The sequence below is a fragment of the Kogia breviceps genome, chromosome 17 (assembly GCF_026419965.1).
Source record: "Kogia breviceps isolate mKogBre1 chromosome 17, mKogBre1 haplotype 1, whole genome shotgun sequence".
In the NCBI taxonomy this organism is placed as follows: domain Eukaryota; kingdom Metazoa; phylum Chordata; class Mammalia; order Artiodactyla; family Physeteridae; genus Kogia; species Kogia breviceps.
The window spans coordinates 62,995,382-63,019,933 of NC_081326.1; the positions used below are offsets into that span (position 1 = coordinate 62,995,382).

General features: G+C 45.3%; 1 protein-coding gene across 5 annotated transcripts in view; it reads left to right on the plus strand.

Moving 5' to 3' along the window:
• The window catches only part of FER1L6 (fer-1 like family member 6), a 185,094-nt gene that overhangs the window by 21,179 nt on the left and 139,363 nt on the right, over positions 1-24,552 (plus strand). The window lies entirely within an intron of this gene.

Here is a 24,552-nt window from a genome sequence, read left to right on the forward strand (position 1 = left end):
AAGAAACCATATACAAGAATGATTCCAACCCCTGAGTTAATCATTTACTAACTGTATCACCCTAAGCGTGTTGCTTCACCTCTGCTTCTCTGTTTTCTTATCTGTAAAAGAGGGAAAAGAATTCACTCCTTTAGTATCCATCCATCCATCCATCCATCCACCCATTTGTCCAACCAACAAGCAACTGTGCCATCACCAGCCTGGAAATGTTGCCTAACAGTGGCTGGACAGACATTTAGGGATTTTAGTTTGGGGAATAGTCACAAATCTAGTTTTGAAGGTCAAATGAGACATTGAAAGCAAAAGCCTTTCAAAACTGTGAAGGATTTCACTGACGTTGGGGTCCTCGCCACATCAATAGCAACATCACTACCGTGGTGTTTACTCAGGGAACAGACTAGGGCATTTTGGTGCAATATAACATGCGGAAGGCCCTTCAGCTCTGCATTTATTCATGCCATTTGTATAATCCTGCTGGTGCCAAAAGACTATGAGTCACTTTCCATTTAACTCGTATTTGGTAAGAGCCTCCTTGTTCTAGATACTATTTTTTTCTTTCCAAAACGAAAAGAGCTTTACAAGTATTGCTGATTGTAAACATAATACACAGCCTTTACTAAAATGTAAAATAACACAGAAAAATGTATAACGATGAAAGTAAAATTAACCCGAATCCTACTCCCAGAGATTAATACTCATCTTTTTTGATGAAAATGTCTTTAGGCATCTTTCTATGGTTATATGCATTTTTTAACATCTTTATTGGAGTATAATTGCTTTACAACGGTGTGTTAGCTTCTGCTTTATAATAAAGTGAATCAGCGATACATATACATATGTCCCCATATCCCCTCCCTCTTGTGTCTCCGTCCCTCCCACCCTCCCTACCCCACCCCTCTAGGTGGTCAAAAAGCGCCGAGCGGATCTCCCTGTGCTATGCGGCTGCTTCCCACTAGCTATCTATTTTACGTTTGGTAGTGTATATGTATTTTTAAAAACATAGACTACATTGTATTACACGTGCTGTTCTGTAACCTACTTCTCCTCTAAATATTATCAGCATACACTGAAAATTCTATTATCTGGTGGGTGATTGAAAAGAAGTGTTTAATATTTAAAAAGCACTGAGATGTTTATGGTTTCTTCCATCACACCATGCCAGGATTCTGTGAGAGCTGAATTCCTTTCTTGCATTTTCTCCTTGAACTAATCAAGTATGTGCTTAGGTCTTGTATGGTGGTTCTTTTTCAATTCGATAAATACATATTGCACTGCCATTGTTAATGACTACATGGTATTCCACAGTATATACAAAATACATTTATTTAATTAGTCCCTAGCTGAGTTATTTGAGTTATTTGCCATTTTTGGCTAACGTAATCATTCCATAATAAACATCCTTGGGTATTCATCTTAGCCCATTTTTAAAGTTGTACGATCATATCATCAGGATAAATTTCTAGAAGTAGAATCTGGCTGAGGTCAAAGGTTTTCTGTGTTTTGGTTTTTTAAAAAAACTTTTATTTATTTATTTTTGGCTGTGTTGGGTCCTCGTTTCTGTGCGAGGGCTTTTCTCTAGTTGCGGCGAGCGGGGACCACTCTTCATGGCGGTGCGTGGGCCTCTCACTGTCGCAGCCTCTCCCGTTGCAGAGCACAGGCTCCAGACGCGCAGGCTCAGTGTTGAGGCTCACGGGCTCTAGAGCGCAGGCACAGGCTCCAGACGCGCAGGCTCAGTGTTGCGGCTCACGGGCTCTAGAGCGCAGGCTCAGCGGCCATGGCTCACGGGCCTAGTTGCCCCGCGGCGTGTGGGAGCTTCCCGGACCAGAACTCGAACCCGTGTGCCCTGCATTGGCAGGCGGATTCTCAACCACTGCGCCACCAGGGAAGCCCAGGTCAAAGGTTTTTAACTTTTAATTTGTATTTGTATCAGTGGCTGTTATGGGACAAGAGAAGTTGTGGAAGCTTGAGGCTTAGCTGGCGTGATGGGACTTAAAAGTCATGGTGCGATCATAGAACAGTGCAGAAAGTGTTTAGTAGATAGCCAAAGAGTGAATGCTTTTAGGTGAAATGGCCACTGAGTGTTGGAGGCAGTTTCAGAGAAAGTGGGTGAAGTGACCGCGCTTCAGAGTCTTTAAAAATAGCTGGACCTTCATCTCTGAGGCTAGGAGAGCCTTGCTTAAAGGCAGAGGGAGGAATAGATTCTTTTCAGTTCAACAAATACTTTGTAAGTGCCCCTTCAGTGCCAGGCATGGGACAAGGCCAGGGCATCAAGGGGCTGTCCAACAAGAGTTGCAACTCAGAGTGGATGTGCTCTGGCCAGTCCTTGCACCCTTCTGTGACTCTGCTGCTTCCTGTAAATTGGTGGCCACACTGTCTAGTCCCTGGGGCTTGCAGTCCACACAAAACTGGGGATTCTGAGAGTAATGCTGTGCCGTCGTGAAGAACGAGAACTAGACTGCTTCTGTGGCTGCCAGAGTTGGGAGGAGAGATGGTGGCACGGCGGCTCATTCATAGCGAGTCTGGGCCATCATGTAGCAGGGCTGCTGTTGGGTAGAGGATATTCAAGCTTTGTACAGGAAGATACACTGATTGACCTTTGGGGTTTCTTCATACTCTGGGACTTCGTGATTTCATAGTAAAGTTTTAGGCAAGGTTATATTCATTCATTTACTCATTCAACAAACTCAAATGCCAGGTACTCTTCTAGGTATTGCAGACAAAAGATCAGGCTGGGTGTCTGCCACTAAGGGGCTGTACTCTTAAAAAATTAAAAAAGTTTAAAAATTGTGACAGAAAAAGCATAGTATAAGATTTACCGTCGTAACCATTTTTAAGAGTATTCAGTGGTGTTGAGCATATGCACATTGTTGTGCAACAGATCTCCAGAACTCTTTGGTTTTTTGAAACAAACTCTGTACCATTAAACACCAGCTCCCCATTTCCCCCTCCCCCCACCATGATAACCACCATTCTGAATTTGACTACTTTTGATAGCTTCATAGGAGTGGAATCACATAAGATTTGTCTTTTTGTGACTGGTTTATTTCACTCAGGATAATGTCCTCAAGGTTCACTCATTCTTTTTTAAGGCTGAGTGATATTCCATTTGGGGGATCTATATAGCACATTTTGTAAATCCATTCGTTCATCCATTGATGGACATTTGGGTTGCTTCCACCTCTTGGCTATTGTGGCTAGTACTGCTTTGAACATGGATGTGCAAATATCTCTTTGAGACTCTGCTTTCAAGTCTTTTAGGTAAATACCCAGAAGCAGATTTTCTGGATCATATGCTAATTCTATTTTTAATTTTTTGAGGAAGCTCTGTAGTGTTTCCTTGTAGCAGGTGCACCATTTTACAATCCCAGCAATGGCACACGAGTTTTCCAATTTCTTTATATCCTCACCAACACTTGTTATTCTCTGTCCCTTCTAACAGGTGTGAGGATTATACTCTCACAGTGGGCCAGGCATGTCAACAAATGAAGCAGTAGGGTGGATCAGAGGCTGGGCGAGGGCAGGAGAGGGCATCGTGGGGTAAACAGAGGCAGGGGTCAGAGCTAACCCCTAGTGATGATGCAATCAGGAAAGCCTCCAGTGAGGAGGTGACCCTTGGGCTGAGACCTGAAACATGAGTGCAGGTCACGGCCCTGTTGCATGCTACTGATTTTCTGTGAGACCTTGGCCAAGTGAAGTCATCTGTTTGAGGCTCTATTTCTCCATCTGCGACACTCCCTGCTGGGCCAGACAGAAGAATGAGGAAGGCAGAGAATGTGCAGCAGCCTGGTCAGTTTATTTACCTCCTTGTGACTCAGGTACTTTGACTGCTGAGTAAGGTCAAGGGCATTTCTAGGCTAGATTCCTCAGAACTGCAGCCTTCGGGGCCCATGCATAGAGGAGTTTTCGCGGCCGGCCAGTTCCTTCCTGCTTCCTCCTGTGCGCTGTGCACTCGCCACCTCGGCAGCCTTTGCTCCCAGTGGTTGCCACCTGTGTACAATGGCTGGTGGCTCCTGTCACCTCACCTGCAGGTGTGGGAAGCTCTCAGGGCTGGCTGCCAGTTGCGGGTAGGGGTCATTTGTCCCCCATGACAGAGAGAAACATCCGTGTTTCTGTCTGAGTCACTGGGGCGCAGGTGAGCTTGAAGGAAACAGGAAAAAAAAAAAAAGGGAAACTGCTGATTGAGGAGACAACTTTCAGGTCAGAAACACGCTTATGCTCTCTGAATAGTGACGGGACCCGGCCTTTGTGCAGGGGCCTAGCCGCCCATGGGACCCAGAGGAGACAACTAGTGGGGGGAAGGTGGCGCCCTCTACTGGCACTAGGTGAACTGCAACGGAGTCAAGGGCACACATCGCCACCAGCCTGGTATCCTTCCTAGCCCTTCCCGCACCTCCCGCTCCCCGTTGGCAAGAGAAATGGCCACGCTTCTAGATTGCAAGGGTCACCTTTGGATCTACATGTTGAACTTGCGTCGTATCTTATAGTTGATGTGTCTGATTTCTGAGCTAGTGTCCCCCTACAATTCCCCCACCCCAAGAAAAACTATTTGTAAATTGGTGATTACCTTACTATCTTCTACTCGATCACATTGGCTCTCACAGCAGCCCAGGGAGAAAGATATTAAGGGACGTTGGTGAAGATTCTGTAGCTAAGAAGTGATGAAGCCAGGATTTGAACCCAGACTGACTCATCCAAAGCTCCTCCTTTCCTCTGAATCATATTTCCTGGTTCTAGTTTCCAAAAACACAAGCTGAGATCTCTTGCCCCCTCATTCTGTCTCACCCTCTCTGTCCGCAGTCTGGCCACATCTTTTCCTATCCTGTGGAGGGGGGCTGCTCCGTGTGTTTCTGCTGTATGAGCCGTTGTGCAGAATGGTGAGGGAGGAAAAGTTATCCGAGCTAGAGGTCTGAGCAGGTGTCTTTTGCCCTTGAGGTTTGTTCCAAAGCTGGAGAGAGAATGTCTGGTAAGAAAGCAGAAGCCCCAGAGAAGTTTTGCAATTGGCCTAGGGTCATAGACAATCGGTAAATGGCAAGAAGGGAAAAAGGCAAGCGTCTTGGGAGCCGGTTTTATATCATGGAAGTGAGTCAGACATCAATAACGAGACATCAACAACCAATCTCATTTTTGGGGAAAAAAAGAAGATTCAAACTCATGGCTTGGCTGAAGTGAAGGAGCAAGTCAGTCAAAATAGTGAATCTAGTTGTTGGGTGAGGTAAGAGGATGATGAAAAATGTTTTCTAGGTCTCTAGTGGAACTGTTTAGCAGCAGTGGAATCTGTACTAATCCACTGTATGTGGATTACTAATCCTCTGGGGAAACCAAGTGAACTTTGAGTGGTTAAGGATCCAATGGTAGAAGTCACACTTCTTTATTCAAATATCCAAAGGGCAACCCAGTTTTTATCTGTTAAATTGAATTTTTGGCTTTGAGTGTAATAAACATACTATATTTTGAAAATCTTCACATTGGCTTTTGTGGAAGTACCATTCATTTTAGTAGTGATCTTATTTATTTATTTTTTTAAGGGGAACTTTATTTTTACTTATTTATTTATTTATTTATTTATTGGCTGCTTTGGGTCTTTGTTGCTGCGCTGGCTCTCTCTAGTTGCGGCGAGCAGGGGCCACCCCTCGCTGCGGTGTGCAGGCTTCTCGTTGCAGTGGCCTCTCTTGTTGCAGACCATGGGCTCCAAGCGCGCGGGCTTCAGTTATAGTGGTGCACGGGCTCTAGAGGGCAGGCTCAGTAATTGTGGCACACGGGCTTAGTTGCTCTGCGGCATGTGGGATCTTCCCGGACCAGGGCTCGAACCTGTGTCCCCTGCATCGGCAGGCGGATTCCCAACCACTGCGCCACCAGGGAAGCCCACGATCTTATTTTAATGCTTTTTCAAAAGTTGTACTTCTGGTTGGTAGCTGGGTGGGCTGGCTGATATTATCTTACTTTATTGATGCCTGCATTATTCAAGGCAGAATCCCAAACCCTGACAAAATAAAAGTAGATCACATTTATTGTTTCTTCTCTGTGTTCTACACTTGCCTTGGTTACAGAGCTGAATTAGATCAGTTTGACAGGATTTGTTCTTTATGAAGCTTTACCGACTGCTGTCTTACACCTTTATATATCACTGTTTCTAAAGTTGTTGTCTGATGATTTCTTTTCACTGTTTTGTTTTCTTTCTGGAAATGTATGCAATGTGCATATTATGAATAATGAAGGGCTTTATTTATGTACTTATTGCAAATGATGATAAGGGTTAGAGAGGAATATTAATTTCTCTATTAGTACTTGAATATGAATCGAGGGTTCATTGATTTGTAAATTACCTTTTAATGGAGTTTGGAAAAAAGTGTTCTCATCATATTTTCTCTATAAATTCTTATTAAATGCTTAACTTTGCATACAAAAGATACAATGGTATCACAGATGAATATTCCAACACGTTCAATGTTTTAGAGCAAGAATGATATTTGGATTAACTAATATCACAGCAGTCTGATACTGATTTATTGAAGTTGTTTATTGTTGATGGAATGAAACCTTTTCTTTTTGACTTGTCTACACCTTTAAGCTTCTTTTCCCATTTGTAAATTCTTCCCAATGTAAAAGTCATAAACTTGCTTCCCTTGCAGCTAGGATGCGGGCATTTGACTAGGGCTGCACCAATCATATGCTTGCGTTTGAGACTTTTAATTGAAACCTAGTGACACAAATAAACAGGTGTAGCGTAGAACCATTCTGGTGAGGGGAAGGGCAAATCGCCTATTTTGGGGACTTCCCTGGCAGTCCAGTGGTTAAGACTGCGCTTCCACTGCAGGGGGCATGGGTTCGATCCCTGGTCAGGGAGCTAAGATTCCCCCATGCCGTGCGGGGCGGCCGGAACAAAAACAGAAACAAAAAACCCCACATAAGCAAACAGCCTATTTTCTCAGAGAGAGCAGTACCAGAGGTTCTGGAAGTACCCTCTGGTCTCCAATGTGGTGGATAAGCTAAAGTATCTGTACCCAGAGGTGGAGTCTACCCAGGGGATATCTGTGGTGTGAGACGGGCATTGCTCCCGGCTTTGTAGTCTTCAAGCTTGGTTTTCCCGGTCTCCTTGAAAATCTGAAATTGTCTCATATCCTTTAACACCTTCCTTTTCTATTTAATCTAGCCAGGGAGTTTCTGTAGTTTACAACTAAGAAATCCAACTGATACAACTGGAATATGAGGATAATGACAAGGAAATAGGTTTCTTTCATATGTATCTCATTTTAGCTGCTGAAAATTATCAGTAGAAAAAGACTCTTTGCCAAATTTTTCTTACAGCAGCCATCATTTACTTAAACTGATTCATGTTTTAAAACAGCAACCTAGAGAGAGTGATGCACACCCAGACAGACAGTGTTTCTAAGGGAAATGGAGGGTGTTTTAATACCGGTGCAATAAATGGCTATGAGTTTGGGATTCACCAGTGACCTTAGGAAAGGGCTTTAAAAGATGAGCTATGAAGAGGTCCAGGATAGAGCTTTTCTGGAAAGGTTCCAGGTTCTCAGCTTGTTAGGTATTAGGAGCCGGTTGGAAAAAAGAGCACAGTTTCACTAAAGGCCCACGATTTAATTCTTCCAACCATTCATACAACCATATTTATGAAGTGCCCATTCTGTACCATGCACGTGCAAAATATGCAGGAGACGGTGGTGAACTACGCAGAGCTACACAGACCTTTATTTGGTGCTCTGGGGTTTCAAAGTGTTTCCATATACACATGAGGGAAGGATGACGGGTTTTAGTGTAACTGAAGATGCTGAACATTGGAGAGGTTGTGTGATTTACCCACAAACACATAGCCAGTAAGTAGCAGAACTGAGAATCAAATTCAATTCTTCTGGTTCCAGAATCCTATACTCTTTCCAGGATGCCAGCCCTTCTTACCTGTCGGAGCTCATATCAACAGTGAGAGATAGGCGTGAAAATATTACTTTTTCTTCCCTTTTCTAGGAGGGGAGCCTGAGTCTAGGAAGGGTTAAATTGGTAAATATGGAGGCAGGGCTTCACTTTCTAGGGCTTGTGGTGTTAGCACCACTGTGAAATTTTGCTACCCCAGGCTGCCTCTGTCATTTATATCTTGATTATAAACATGATATTGAGAGTTGCCCTTGACGGATGATATTCAGGGAAGGGAAAATATCAGACATCTTTGGGATGAGGGTTGGGTACCATGGAATATAGTCAAGTGTGAGGACGAGAGAGAGAGGAAGTACAAGAAAGGGAACGCTGCCTACTGAGCCATTTCCTCCTGGGCTGTGGTTCTATAAAAGACTTGGTCCCCACCCTTACTGATACCACAGTCTAGTGGGCAGGATAAGCATGTACTGCACCACAATGTTCACTGCAGCACTATTTACAATAGCCGGGACATGGAAGCAACCTAAGGGTCCATCGACAGACAAATGGATAAAGAAGATGTGGCGCATATATACAATGGAATATTACTCAGCCATAAAAAGGAACGAAATTGAGTTATTTGTAGTGAGGTGGATGGACATGGAGTCTGTCATACAGAGTGAAGTGAGTCAGAAAGAGAAAAACAAATACCGTATGCTAACGCATATATATGGAATCTAAAAAAAAAGGAAAGAAAAAATGGTTCTAACGAACCTAGGGGCAGGACAGGAATAAAGACACAGATGTAGAGAATGGACTTGAGGACACGGGAAGGGGGAAGGGTAAGCTGGGATGAAGTGAGAGAGTGGCATGGACATATATACACTACCAAATGTAAAATAGATAGCTGGTGGGAAGCAGCCGCATAGCACAGGGAGATCAGCTCGGTGCTTTGTGACCACCTAGAGGGGTGGGATAGGGAGGGTGGGAGGGAGACGCAAGAGGGAAGAGATATGGGGATATATATGTATGCATGGCTGATTCACTTTGTTATACAGCAGAAACTAACACAACATTGTAAAGCAATTATACTCCAATAAAAATATTTTTTTAAAAAGATAAGCATGTACAAAACTGAGTCATGTGCGTTATATTTATCCTTCTAGATGGCATTAATTTCCTTCTTTTTTAATTGAAATTTTTATTGAGTCAGTTGTAGATTGTTGAGAAGTGAAGATAACATGCAATTTTAAGAAATAGTACAGAGAGGTCTTGTGTACCCTTTACCCAGTTTCCCCCAATGCTAACAATCCACTGATCTTACTCAGATTTCCCACGTTTTACTTGTACTCATTTGTGTGTGTGTGTAGATGTGTGTCTTTGGTTCTATACAGTTGTATTACCTGTGTTAGTTTGTGATCCGACGCCACAGGTAAGATACAGAACTGTTCCATCACTACGAGGATCCCATGTGCTGACCTTTTATATGTTTATAACCATATTTCCCCCCCTTCCTGGTTATATCTTTTGTGTCTCATGTATCCTTGCTATCTATAAAGAATAAATGGCCTAACAGTGCCATAAGACACTATATTATATTATTTTTATATTTGTATTTATATTAATATATTTCCTCCGGAGGCAGAGGACGAAGCCATTCATTATGGCTGGGCCTTAGTCAGAGAAGGAGGAGTAGTGGAGCTTAACAGTGAGCGGGGACACCCATGACGTGGGCTGGAGGGCACAGTGCCTAACCTCACGGACTCCAAGAAGGACTGGCTGCCTTTCCACCACTTACTGTTTCAGTGGTCTTACCTAGGCACCTCTCTAGGTCCCCTCAGTTTTCTCATCTTTTTTTTTTTTTTTTTTTTTTTTGCGGTACGCTGGCCTCTCACTGTTGTGGCCTCTCCCATTGCGGAGCACAGGCTCGGGACGTGCAGGCTCAGCGGCCATGGCTCACGGGCCCGGCCGCTCCGCGGCATGTGGGATCTTCCCGGACCGGGGCACGAACCCGTGTCCCCTGCATCAGCAGGCGGACTCTCAACCACTGCACCACCAGCGAAGCCCGGAGCAAAGCTTTAATGTAAAAGGTAATTAATTTCCTGTTCTTCCAGGGAAGATGACATTGAGGGTTGCCTGGGTCCCTTGCTTTTTCAGTCTGCTTTTGGCAGTATTATTGCACATCCCTTTGGGCATAGCAAGAGAAGGGAATATGAAACCATCCTTTTGAGGCTTTTTAGCAAGGCTGAGGAAAGGATAGGTGTCCACTTGTTGGAGGGTGTCTGCTTGTTAGCAGGATTTCTCAGGCTGTGATCTGCGTTCCAGTCTGCCGGTGTCCAATTCAGGGCAACTGAATTAAAAAGTTTTGCTGTCAAATCAGGGTGGGAGCCACTCGATTCTGTGGTACTTTCATGCTTTTGAGGAGTCTTATTTCATGTAAGCATACTGTTGAATCTAAAAAGCCCTGTAAAACTGGGGTAACTCCAGCATTTTCCAAATATATTTCAAAATGGCATCTCTTTATTTGTGGAAGGTCCATTTGTGAATGATAAAGTCTGGATTTAGAGTCCTGTTGGGGTGGTACCTCTAAAGAGCAGATTCCAAGATGGGATTGATGTGCTCAAGATTTATTTGGGGAAACACGTGGGAAGGACAAAGAGGAAGGAGTAGGAGAAAGCAGAGCGTCTTCAGACCACGGTGCAAATTTGACCCCTGTGATGGAGAGCAGGAAGGAAGGGAAATTGGGTAGGAAGGTTCTTCTGAAACAGTTTCCTCCAGGTCAAGAGGGAGCCTTGTGGCCTAAGTTATCCATTAGAGGCGTCCCATGTCTTGCAGGATTAGTTCACTTGCTGTGGCTAGTCATTTGCTGGGAGGAGCCCGTGGGCAGCATGACCTCGTGTGACACAGTAGTGAATCGCGAGTTATAGGAGCTGGGGTGGTCAGTCAACTATGCTTCGTGCAGCCGGAGATCTGAGTGGCACTTCTTCATGACGGCCACAATGTCCAGCTTTGGCCCTTTTTAAGCCACGCAGACTTGAGTAAGTCATTCCAGGTTCTGGAACCTAAATGCTTAATCTACCAGGTAGCAGGGAAACCTTTCTATGTCACATAGCTGCCGTGACACATAGTGGTATGTGAAAGTTCTCTGTAATCTATGAAGCATTCCAGAAATAGGAAATAATATTATGATGGAGTGACTGAAGCCTTTTCAAGTGTATTAGCTGCTAGAAAGCCATTGTGCTGCTTGACCACATCACACTGTCTTTTCCCTCATTGCTCTGAACTTCCCACAGGCCCACTGCAGTGCTGGGCATCTGATAGGTAATGAGTAAGTGTTTGTTGAATCATGATAACGACTGTTATGAGTTCTCCAAAGAAACACTCCATGACTAAGACGGTATGTGGGATAAAGATTGTAGACACTGAAATTTATTCCCTCTGGCAGAGGCCACATGGCAGGAGGCAAAGCATGGGGGAGGGTGGAGGATGATTTCTGCTGATGTGATCTGCATTTGTATCTGCAATGGACATAGCAGCTTCATGCAAAGGGTTACTGCTCTTCCCAGAGCGCGGAAGGTTGGAGGAGAGTTTCATAACCTTCTTGCTTTGCAATATAGTCTCTCTTTAGAGAATTTCTAAGATAATTCTGAAACTAACAATTAAGACAATTCCCAATCTGCATTCTAGATAATTGTACAGCAACACTGCTCTGAAGTTCACTTTCCAGAGCTGTATATCAGTTACCTTATTGGCCCCTTTGAGTTTTACCAACTCATCCTTTCCCCCTTTTGGAGAAGTATCAGTTGGGGCTAAAATGGTTAAAGGGGCAAGTAAGTGGAGTAGCAGGGATGATGTGTGACTGGGTAATTTCTCGAAGAGTTGACTGTCGCTCATCTATTTGGTTCTACTTTCCTGAGAGGTGGCAGTTTTGTCTATTCCTTCTCTGTACATTTCTTCGCACCAGCTCAGCATTTTGTTCAATTAATGTTTGTGCAGGGTGCACAACTAATGCTGGGTGCAGGGAAGACAGTGGTGAATCAACTAGAGAGAGTTCCTACCCTAATGGAACTTTTGGTCTAATGGACACTCGTGAAAAAAATCATGTAAAAATAAAATGACAAACTATGATAAGTGATGAAAAGAAAAAGCACGGGGAATGTGAGGAACTGCTGAGCCTGTGGGAGGGGCGGGGGAGGGGGAGCTTCAGGGAAGGCCTTGGGATGTTTTTTATTTTATTTTATTTTATTTATTTTTTTATACAGCAGGTTCTTATTAGTCATCAATTTTATACACATCCGTGTCCTTGTGATGTTAAGTGACATCTTTCTAAGGGATGGGATGGAGTTAATGGGGCAAAGAGGTGTGGGAGGGCGTATGTGTTCTAGGCACCGAGAAGAGCATGTGCAAAGGCCCCGAGGGAAGGGCACGTTTCAGTCAAGTTGCTGAAGGAAGGTGGTGTGGTCGGAGCAGCGAGAGCAAGCAGCACGAGATGAAGCAGAGAAATAAGGCTGTGGGGTTGTCCGTTTGGTTTTTCCTTATGATGAGCAACCAGCAAACGTTTATGATTGAATGTGTGCCGTGCAGCCAGATGACTTCCGTTGTTATGATGTGTACTTGTATCTGAGCCAGACATAGCAGCCACATGGTAAGGCTGTCATTCTGCAAACAAGGAGAAATTAACTTAAATCCTCGGAGGAGGGATTTGAGCTTTAGCTAGAGAACACTTGGGGCCCCCTGGGGCTGTTGAGCTCAGAAAAGAGTTGCCACAGGATCTTCTTTTGTGAAGAATGGATCAGACAAGGGGAGGAGGTTTGGTTCCCTCGAACGGCTCAGGAATCAGGAGACAAGGTTCCAGCTCTGACGGTTCTATGATTGGCTATGTGACCTCAGAGCACATCACCGTTTCAGTCATCGTTTTCCCCTTTTGTAACGTGTAAGGTCGGGGCTCAGTGATCTCTGACATCTTTGCTTCTGATTGGAGTCAAATCTACGATGACCCAAAACGGGAGGTGAGACGCTCCAGGAAGCCTGTGCCCCATCTGTGAACCCCTGAGCCAAGGCCCATTTCTCTGGAAACAATGAGGACTCAGTCGCGGATGTCGAACGAGGCTGCCTTGTGAGCTACTCTGTAACCTGCTCAGTCCTCACTTGCAAAACCTTCTCCCCACCCCCCTGCCTTCCTGCCCTGCTGTCCCGTCCCTTGGAGGCTCTTACACCACTGCCTGGCCCACAGGCGTCAACTTCCCATTCTTCCCCATGAGGGGCTCAGTGGGGTGCACCCACTTTCTTTCCTTTCCTGTGTTGCCATTAAGAAGTGCAAGAGGGGGACTTCCCTGGTGGCGCAGCGGTTAAGAATCCACCTGCCAATGCAGGGGACACGGGTTCGAGCCCTGGTCCGGGAAGATCCCGCATGCCGTGGAGCAACTAAGCCCGCAAGTCACAACTACTGAGCCCGTGTGCCACAACTACTGAAGCCCACGCACCTAGAGCCTGTGCTCCGCAGCAAGAGAAGCCACCGCGATGAGAAGCCCGCACACCTCAACGAAGAGTAGCCCCTGCTCACCGCAACTAGGGAAAGCCTGCGCACAGCAACGAAGACCCAACACAGCCAAAATTAATTATTTTTTTTTTAAAGTGCAAGAGGAAGTAACAACGGGCAGTGGATCAGTTCCTTGGTGCTGTCATACAAATGACCACAAACTGAGAGGCTTAGAACAACAGAAATGTATCCTCTCCCAGTTCTGGAGGCCAGAAGTCTGAAACCAAGGTGCTGAGAGGACTGTGCTCCCTCTGAAGGCTCTGGGAGAGGATCCTTCCTTGCCTCTTCCAGCTTCTGGTGGCTCCAGGCATTTCTTGGCTTGTGGTCACATCATTGCGATCTCTGCCTCTGTCTTCACATGGCCTTCTCTGTGTGTCTTCTTTTCTGTTTCTTGTAAGAACACTTGTCTTTGGGTTTAACACCCACTCATGTAATCCAGAATGATCTCCTCTTGAGATCTTTAACTTAATTACATTTGCAAAGGCTCTTTTTTGCAAGTAAGGGCACATTCACAGTTTCCAAAATGTGTATATTTTGGGCAGCCACCATTCAACCCACTCCAGGCAATGACTTCTGAAGCATCTGATCCACCAAAATGCCTTCTTTTTGTCTCCTTTCTAAACTTGACGTCTTTGAAAGAACCTCAGACTACGAGCCCCAATGACATGCCACAGAGAGCAGGCTGGAGGGCCTGAGAGCACAGGTTCTGAGGGCAGGTGGCCTTGGTTCAAATCCCAGCACTTACCAGCCCCTCTGTGGCACAGTTTCACCATCTGTGCACTGGGCACAATGATAGTACCTACCTCTGAGGGCTGTTGTGGGACTTAAACAGGATAATACTTGTAAAAGTATCTAGAACTGGCCCCAAGCAAAGTGAAAACATATTCAATATTGCAAATGAGTAGGGGATGGTGAAAATAATTAAAAATCCAACTTTGATGGCTGGATGGTGGCTAGAAAGTATCCAGGGCTTTGGCACCGTCTGGAGCTGGGGTTTCTTTGAGCCTTGACCTACCTGTGGCTACCTGACTTGGAATAAAACACCCTGGAGGCCCCTCCTCTCAGGATCTGCTCTGAGGTGCTGTGTTTGCAGATCAGAGTCCTGGGCTCTGGATTTCAAACAGAGATAGGGAGCTGCCGGGCAGACACAGCAGAAAGGGCATTTCCTGGGAGACACCTGCCTCTCTGGAGGAGACAGCCTTGTGCCCGAGACCCTCTCCATTCTAGAGGGGAGACTTTCCCCTCCCAAGACCAGTGCTGGCCGCTGCACCTCCTACCCTGCTGACCTGCCTTGAGACCAAGAAGTTATCTATCGTGAGTATTTCTGGACAAGGTCAGGAACCTTCACTGGTCAAGGTGAGACTGGTTGCTCTTTTTCTTATTACTGAGCTGGACTCTGTTGTTGTCTAGGCTGCTGGGAGCCCTTGGGGATGCTGCTCTTCTGTTTGTTCTTAGAGATCTGTGTCACGATGAGTGAGGGTGCAGAGTGCAAAGAGGCTGGGCTTTGGCTACAGATGCTGTAGTCAAGTTTCCAAACCTTTCTGAACTGTGGGGTTTACCATCTGGGAAGTGAGGATTGCCTAGTACCTGACGCTGGTTAGGTGCTTGAAAAATTGTGGCTCTGATTGGTATTTGGGAGGTGGTATGGAGTGGAGGTTGGATAGAGTTTTGTTGCAGCTTAGAGCTGTGGGATCTTAGGCAGGTTACTTAACCTCCTAGGCTTTAATTTTTGCATTTTTAAAAGAGATTGAACCTTTCCATGAGATAGTTATTGGGATGATTAGATGAAAAAAAAAATGTATGCAGGACCTTAAGACAAGGCCTGGCTTATCCTACATGCTTAATGAACAGCAGCTATTGATTGCCCCAGAGCACTTTGAATAATGATACTAAATAATAAAATGGATGACTATATAGAACAAATTATCCATCCCAGCATGGTCTAGAAGGAAGAGCATTCAGCTGGCTGTGAGGAGACCGGGCTCTGTCCCCAGCTGGGCCAATTTGTAGCTGGGTGACTTTGAGCAAGTTGCTTTTGCTTCTAACAGTTGTGAAATGTCTTTCATTTGGCTTTTTTAACTATCCAGAGGAAAGTGATTAGATTATCCTATTTAACCCCTTGGAGCATTTTCTGTAATGTACAGGGGTTCTGAAGTAGAGCTCTATGGAAGGAAAAAGTCCATTTTTGAATGAACGGGATTCGAGGTGTGTCTGTTATGAGAGTTCCCCCGACCTGGGTTTGGAGAGGGAGGGCTGTGGAGGTCCATGCTTGCTGAGGTCTTAGTATTTCTGGGGGGTGAACACAGGATAAACGGGCACCCAGAAGTCCCAGCAGTTTCAATCAACAGGTATATGATCTTGATTTGGTTCCGAGTTTGTTTCTGGGTCTCAGTTTCCCTACTGGCCAAACGAGTAGGTTAGTCTTGATGAGTGGTTTTCAAACTTTACAACGTAATATATAAAACAGATAGAAATGGAGCCCCTCAGATTGAAGGGATGCGGGAGTGTTCCTGGTGAATTTGAGGTTCTTGATGTCTTCTCTCAGAAAGAATTTAGTGAGAGACAAAGTGATAGGTAAGAAGTGGACTTATTTAGAGAGAAAGACACTCCACAGACATAGTGTGGGCCATGCCAGAAGGTGAGAGGCGAGATAGGGAGCTCCTCATCACTCGAGGCTCTGAGGCAAGGGCTGGCTCGACAGCTGAGAGTTTTCTTTATTTTATCAAACAAATACCTCTTGCGTACCTGCTACATGCATAGCACTCACGTGCACCCCACACATTGCCTAATGAGGTAGAAAGACATACACACAAGTGATTCGGGAGGGGATGACCTGCTTTACCAGCTGAGGTTACAAATAAGTCACATCGTCTTTTATCATTCAGTCATTGCTTAAGCAAGTTAGAAGAGTGGTCAGCTTTGCCTTCCTACTCGTAAGTTTCCCTGGAAGCATAAGGTGCAGTTTTGCTTTTAAATATTAAACAAAGAGGTAAGATCAATCTACTCACAGTCACAGATTTTACTCCCTTCACTCCGAATTGTATCCCTATTGAAAAGGAGTCCTTGGGCTTCCCTGGTGGCGCAGTGGTTGAGAGTCCGCCTGCCGATGCAGGGGACGCGGGTTCGTGCCCCGGTCCGGGAAGATCCCACGTGCCGCTCAGCGGCTGGGCCCGTGAGCCGTGGCCGCTGAGCCTGCGCGTCCGGAGCCTGCGCTCCGCAACGGGAGAGGCCACAGCAGTGAGAGACCTGCGTACCACAAAAAAAAAAAAAAAAAGAAAAGGAGTCCTTCTTTGGTAAAGGACGTCCCAAGGCTTCCTGAGGCTGTAACACCCTGGTTTTTACTTGGATGCTTGCTCATTTCAGACCAAGGCCATTGAGTTGGGACGGGCTTCCAGCCTCAGCCATGCCCTGGACCAGCACCGGCTTTCCCCATGACTCTCTAGTCTTGGTATTGGGCCCCGGTCAACAATCTAGATTCATTTACCCTCAGGATGAACACCCCTCCCTCACAATCCCCACCATCCTGGGGTTCTTTGTTTCCTTTCCAGCCAGTGAACCTCAGTCAGAGACAACCATAACCCCTCAGAATATTTCTAATAACACTGGACCTCAAAAGGGTCTCCCTCCCCTTCCTCCAGGTAACTCCCCAGATCCCATGCAGATTTGCCTGTTCCTCCCAAGCAGCCTCTGAAATCTAAGTACACAAGAGCATGTGGTGGCAGAGTGTTGGTCAAGACACAAAAAAGAGGGACTTCCCTGGAGGTCCTGTGGTTAGGACTCCACACTTCCACCACAGGGCGCACAGGTTCGATCCCTGGTCGGGGAACTAAGATTTCGCACGCCACATGGCGTGGCCAAAATTAAAACCCCCAAAAACAAGGTACAAAAAAAGAACCTCGTCCCTTGAGACCTCTGACCTTATAGTTACAGAACTAAGAGGCACTGGTCAAGCCATGCATCCTAAAAGAGGATCTACTGCGGTGGGGGGCGGGGGGGGCTTGCTGAGCCCACCTACTCAGAGAAGCAACTGGCAAAATATAACTGGCAGTTTCGTGATGATTCGCCTGGCTGAGGTCCCAGTCACGACTACGACGGAGTGGTCCAAGGTGTGACTATTGGGTGGGAGTCGCAGAGGAGAAGATCAAGAGGCTTTCCTATTGCTCTCAGGACAAAATCGAAGTCCCTTCCCCTTGGCTTGAGTTCCTGCGTGATCTGCTTCCCGCCCACCTCTCTGGCCCCTTCTCTCTCCTCTCCTTTCCTTTGCTCTACTCCAGGCTTGCAGGGAGGGGCACTTTTTTTTTTTTTTTTTCCTTGCGGTACGCGGGCCTCTCACCGTTGTGGCTTCTCCCATTGCGGAGCACAGGCTCCGGACGCGCAGGCTCAGCGGCCGTGGCTCACGGGCCCAGCCGCTCCGCGGCACGTGGGATCTTCCCGGACCGGGACACGAACCCGCGTCCCCTGCATCGGCAGGCGGACTCCCAACCACTGCGCCACCAGGGAAGCCCAGGAGGGGCACTTTTTAACACTGCATCCACGTTTGCCTCCAGGCCTTCAGATTTGACACTCCCTCCTCCCTCCTTGAACTCCGACAGTGTGGAAAGAGATGCTTTAAATGTGGACAGGAGAGCAGAATTGCGGAAGGCTCACGTGGACCTCCTGCCTGAGCGTAGGCTACACGGCTAGGACCTTCTAGAACAGAGCCGAGTGCCATTTGGAACACTGCCAACCCCGAGGCTCACAAAGCCCCTTTCAAGCCTGTCGCTCACTGCTGCTCCAGGGCTCTCTGTCCCCCTCCGTCCCACTGTCAGCCTTTTGCTGAAGAAACTTCCTCTGGTTTATCCTCCTGCAACTTCAGGTGGAATGCTGAAACATTAGAGCTTCCTGTTGGTTGAGTGTCAAACATCCAACCACAGTTACACCTGAACCTCTAGATACTTTGAAAAGTACTGTGACTGAAACAGCTGGGTGGTTGGAAGGTGGTGGATTCCTCATCCTTAGAGATACTCAAGGAATATAGTAGGTTGCAGTAATGGGGTTGTGGGTGTAAAGGAATTTAAACATCAGATCAAGAGGTGGACAACTTTTAAGAGCCCTTCTAGCTCTGAGTTGCTGTGAATTTCCAGAAGATTAGGCAGAGTACATGGATTTTTATGATGTGGTGTATCTTGTCCTGTTTTAGAATCTCAGAGAAACCAGACAGATATAGAAGAAACCACCCACTGGATTAGGGCATCTACTGCAGCCAGAGGGGTTATTTTCTCAGATCTGACTTTGTATCTCTTGATTGGAGGCTTGTTGGGATATGTTAGTTCCAGGAAAGACCCTTAAGGAAGGTCTTATATTATGAAAGTAGAGAGAAGGGCTTGGAGTGCCGGTTTGCAAACGGTAAATAAAAGAGAAGGCTTTTGTACGGTTTACAGGAAGGATACTATTGAATGCAGGCATGAGATGCTATGAGGGATACAGAGCTGAGAACCAGTCAAAGGGGCTGAAACAGAGATTGATCGTGAGCCAGCTAAAGAGAGGGGACCTCCCCGGCCCGCCTCCTCCTGCTTCTCCAGGTGCCCAGTGCAGATTCCTTGAGGCATCTCTGTATATATTGTTCTCCTTGCCTGCCTTCCCCAGTCTGAACCCTGCTTGTATTGGCTGTTTACCACAACCCCGGGCAAGTGGCCTGTCTCGGTCAGTTCAGGCTGCTAGAACAATAATACCACAGACTGGACGGTTTTAACAATAAACATCTATTTCTCACAGTTTTGAAAGATGCAAAGTCCAGGAACAAGGCACTGTAAGACCTGTTGTCCATGAGGGCTTGTCTTTTGACTTGTAGACAGCTGCCTTCTCACTGTGTTCTCATGTGGCCGAGAGAGAGAGAGAGAGAGAGAGAGAGAGAGAGAGAGAGAGAGAGAGAGACAGAGAACTCCGGTCCCTTCATCCTCATATAAGGGCAAAAACACATCACTTGGGCTCCTTATCCACGACCTCATCCAAACCTGATTACCTCCCAAAGGCCCCGCCTCCAAATGCTATCACACTGGGGATAGAGCTGCAACATATGTATGTGGACATTCAATCCATAGCCTGGCCTAACCGCTCCCGGTCAGTTTCTCCTCTTGAAACTGAGACTAATCTCCTCTAAAGGTTGTTGTAGTCATTCAGTGAATTATCACACGTGAAGGAATCTGACACCTAGTAGGTGTTCAATAGCCATTCGCCTTCTTACTCATTTCTTCTCTACTTCCTGGATCTTAGTCCTTTTTTTAAGGCCAAACTAGAGTGTCACCTCTTCCGGACACCTTCCTTGACTCTTCTTGGCCCATTTAAGTCATTCTTCCCTGCATTCTCGAAAAGCACTTGGTCCCCTACCCATGATAGCACTGCTTGTACTGTGCTTACAACAATGCAGGCATCTGCATTTCCAACCATACTATGCGTGCCTCTAAGGCTAAGGACCCTGTTGGATTTATCTTTGTACACCAGGGCCTAGCACAGTGCTTGGGCCACGAACAGGCTTCATATCATTTTGTTGAATCCCTCCCTAAGGGACTGGTGGTAGAGAAAGAACCAATCAATAAAAGATGTTCAGACATGATAAAGAGAAAGAAAAAAGAGGATACACTCAAAAAGGGAGTGATTTTCAGAAATGGATGGAGACCAAGACTGGGTGACAGCCAAAAGTGATACACCATTTCACAGAGTTCAAATGGTTTATCAGGTACTAGCATGAATAATTTCTTCTTTCTCTCCACCTCCAAGGTGAGTATTAGGATAAGGCTTAGAAACTGACATTTGAGATTGTTCTCTTCTCTGATTATGCTCTGCTCTGATGATGGCCTTAACTCTTTTCTTTCTGATACAATACATTTTTGAATAGAGGCAGAGAACTTCCAGTGAATTCATGGGGACCTTTTTCTATGTATGTTCTATCTGTCCACCTATCTGTCCATGTGTTCAACAGTCATTGAGCCTTGCTATGATACTTGCTATGACACAGGCACCATGCTAGATACTGAAGGTACAGACATAAACTAGGCATAGTCATTGCCTCCAAAAGCTCAGCATCTAACAAAGGAGAATGATAGTTTTCAAGTAACTGTTATGTTCCATGTAATAAATGCTATAATAGAAATAAAGACAAAGGGCCAGTGGAATCCAAAGGAATGAGTGATTTGTTTCCACCTTATAAAACTGGAGAACCCATCACATAAAAGGAGATAGTTGAACTTGCCTAGAAGAAAGTTGTGGGTGTTGACAAGTAGAGATGGGAGAAGTCACCTTCAGTGGAGGGCCTGGAGTGAGATAAGGTTCATGGACAAAAGTGCGATGAATTTGGGAGGAGCTGTCCCCTGGGCTGCAGTACAGAGTTTGGGAGGTCAAGTGCTGGATTGGTGGGCTGAGCCTGTAGTGTGGAGAGCACAAAGGGGCATTCATAGAATGTCAATCCTATTTTTTCATTTAATTAACATGTGAAGGATACAGCACTTTAATGTTTACAAAAAGAATGTTGTATCTTTTATCTCATTTGGTCTTCATGACAGCCCTCTAAGAGAGGCACAACTTATCCTCCATTTTACAAATGAACAAACTGAGGTGCAGAAAGGTTAAGGATTTGCTCAAGGTTACATAATTAGCAGGTGGCTGAGCTGATACTCAAAGCCAGGACTTTGGATCCGAAAATCTACGCTTTTAAAAAGTGAAGTGTAGTGGGAAGCAGCCGCATAGCACAGGGAGATCAGCTCGGTGCTCTGTGACCACCTCGAGGGGTGGGATAGGGAGGGTGGGAGGGAGGGAGACGCAAGAGGGAGGAGATATGGGGACATACGTATATGTATAACTGATTCACTTTGTTATAAAGCAGAAACTAACACACCATTGTAAAGCAATTATACTCCAATTTAAAAAAATACAAAATAAAAAAATAAAATGGCATAGAACAAGTCAGGAAGAGAGATCTCACCAGAAATCAACCCTGATATCACCTTGATCTTGGACTTCAAGTCTCCAGAAGCATAAGAAAATAAATTGCTGTTATATTAAAAAAAAAAGTGAAGCGTTTTGTTGAAGCATGACATATACTCATAAAATACACACACAAATTATGAATATATGACTGAAAAATTTTCACAGGTGGGTGGAGTAAATAATAATCTCTATTATGTTGGAGAGGTTTTATATCTTTCCAATATTGCATTTTCCCATCCACGAGCATGGACTAGCCCTTCACTAGTCTTATTTTGTAATTTCTAGTGTAGAGGTCTTGCTCATATTTCTTAGATTAATTCCTAGGTTTTTAAATTTTTTGATGCTATTTTGATATCTTTCATTTACAATTTTAGTTAATACTTTGTTTTTGATATAGAAAGGTACAACTGATTTTTGTATACTGACCTTTCTAGATGATCTACTAAATTCACTTATTAATTCAACTAATCAAACTTTATTGAACTGTTAAGGGAGGGCGTCAGGTACAGTGTTGAATAGAAGGGCTGGTAGCAAACATCTTTGTATCATTTTTTTTTTTAATCCTAGGGGCAGTCTTTTAATATTTACCATTGATAAGATATTAACTCTAGGGTTTAGGTAGATATTCTTTATCATATTAAGGAAGTTCACTGCTCTTCTAGTTTGTGAAGATGGCTTCAGAATGGAGACTAGTTTGCAGGAAGGGGAAAGAATCCCAGCAGAAAGACTGGTTAGAGTAGAGGAGGAGCAGTGTGGATGCAAGGAGAGAATGCAGCGGAGAGATGTCCCGGGTTCTCTACTTCCTCAGCGGTTCTTACTGGGAAACTGCTCGTCGCATAACAGTTTCAAAAGAGAAGAGAACACGGAAAGGCGCCAGGGCTCTCTTTCTCTGGGTATCCCAAATGGAGCTGTTTGTTATTAGATGTTTTGTGATAAAGATGTGGTCAGATTCATTTAGAAAAATCTGAGTACTGCACCTCCCTCTTGGAGAGTCATAATGAATGTCAGCATATTAAATAAAGGCTCTAAGAATCCTACAGCAAATTATTTAATTTAATAATTAAATTATTAACAACACCAAAAAATGAGGTTCAGAAGGAATTGTATAGATCCTCTCTACCTGTTATAGAGTTGAGTGACTCTCACTTATAACAAAATTTTGTATGTCAGTATATTGGTGTTCCTGAGGTTATAACTACATCCTCCTCTTTCCCCATAATGTTCAAAAGCCATGGAGAAACAGACGTATGCATCAAATTGGGGTCAGCATATCCCCTTTATTGCTGGCAAGGGTAGATTGGAGGAGGCTGTATGGATCGGAGTCCAGACTGGTTTTCATACACTTGGCTGTAAATCAGATGGGCTTTTGCTCACACAGCTGCAGGGAGAAGAAACCCTGCCTCAGTGACTTACTTCCACGTGGCAGTTGGAGCGGAAAGTAGAATACAAATGTTCTGTGGGAAGGTGGACCCAAAGAAGGGAAGACCACATGGGAACAGGAGTCTTGGACCTTAACCCTCCCTACCCGAGAGTCATGTTAACCCGTGGATGCCATATCCGGTGGATGTCTTTTCATTCTGCCAAAAGGTAATCAGGGAATATATGGGGAAAGGAAGTTTTGGAGAGTAAACAAAAGCAGAAAGCCTATAGAGGGTGGAAGTTTGAAGACCCGTTTACGCTGGGACATAGGGAGAGAGTGCTGCTTGTTCCAAATAAGTCTATTTTGGGCTTAGAGGTTGATCCTTTTATCTTTAGGAGAGCAGAGACCAGGGCTCTGATTAGCCTGGATATAAAGAGGATGAAATAAGAAAAATGAACATTTTCTTAGGGACCCAGGAAAGAGAAAGTTTGGGGCTGGGGGATCCAGCAGCCCTAACTCTCCGGAGTCAATGACACGACCTGCAGATATTTGTTTCTCTATTTTCCTTGCTCTCCAGCCAACCTGGTCATGTGCTGATCTTAGCTCTAGAGGAGGAGAAGCAGGAGAGGATGGAGGCCGGTGGCCACAGGTTGAAAAGTCTCCTCTGACCCTTGGAGGATGGCATCCGTAGTGGGCACTGTTGGTGCCGCAGGATGGGTGAGGTGCTTGCGAGGCAAAAGTCTCCATTTTCCTGGAACAGCCGTACAGCAGCACCCTCCTACCACCTTGCCCTTGAAGTTTTGGATGGATCTCTGAATGGCTGTCAGAGGCTGGCCTCGCCTGGGCTGGCTCAGGTGTGCTGTGACTCCACCCTCGTTTCAGAAAAAAACACGGGAAGTGGGATTCATTAGCATCCATGGAGGTGCATTTCCTAGACTCTCGCAGGTGAAACATCAAGGTTTTCAGTGATAGTCTTTGAGTTGGTGATATTTGAATCTCGTTATCATGACTGATGGGGCTGGAATGTACAAAAGAGGACCTACCAGAGAAACATCCATTTGCCTCAGTGAGGTGGGAGAGTCCATATCACAGCAGGCAAGAATGAAGTGGTTCCCACAAGACTGGGGCTCAGTACTCCGTCCACTCAGGTCATTGCCTGGGATGCTTTGGAACCAATAGAGGACTGCTCCTTCTCTCTTAAACTGAAGGACTCAGTTCCATCAAGACTGAGCTGATCCCATGCAGAATTAGAGAAGGCAGGCCAAGTCCGTGGGCTAATTGCTGGGATGAGGGTTGAGTGGAAGAGGAGTTGAAGTTGGACAATAAAATTCATCCAGCCTATAACCCCAAAATATTCACCAATAACTCTGAATTTCCTAAATTTTATGGTTCCTCTGGTTAAAACATTATCTTTGAACTTCCTTTAAAAAATATGAACCTTGTCTTTGAGAACACAGCTCGTCGGCACTGATGACTTAGTCACAGGGGTTTGCAACCCTGCTGCACTTTAGAATCACCTGGGGAACTTAAAAAACGACTGCAGCTTGGCCCCAGTGCTGACCAATGAAATCAGACTCTCTGGGATGGGATCTGGCCATAGTGTGGGAGATAGATTTAGAATGCTCCCTCACATGAATCTGATGTACAGCCAAAGTTGACCATCATTGCCCTAAATAAATAGGATATGATCAGGAGAGCAGTAATGGGGAGATCACGGGGAGAGAGGAAAAAAAATTTCGGAGTCTTAACAAGGCAAGATGTCACGTAGATTTATATTTTAACAATCTTCTGTCAAAGCCCACATTATGGCTGTTTCTATGTTTGCTGG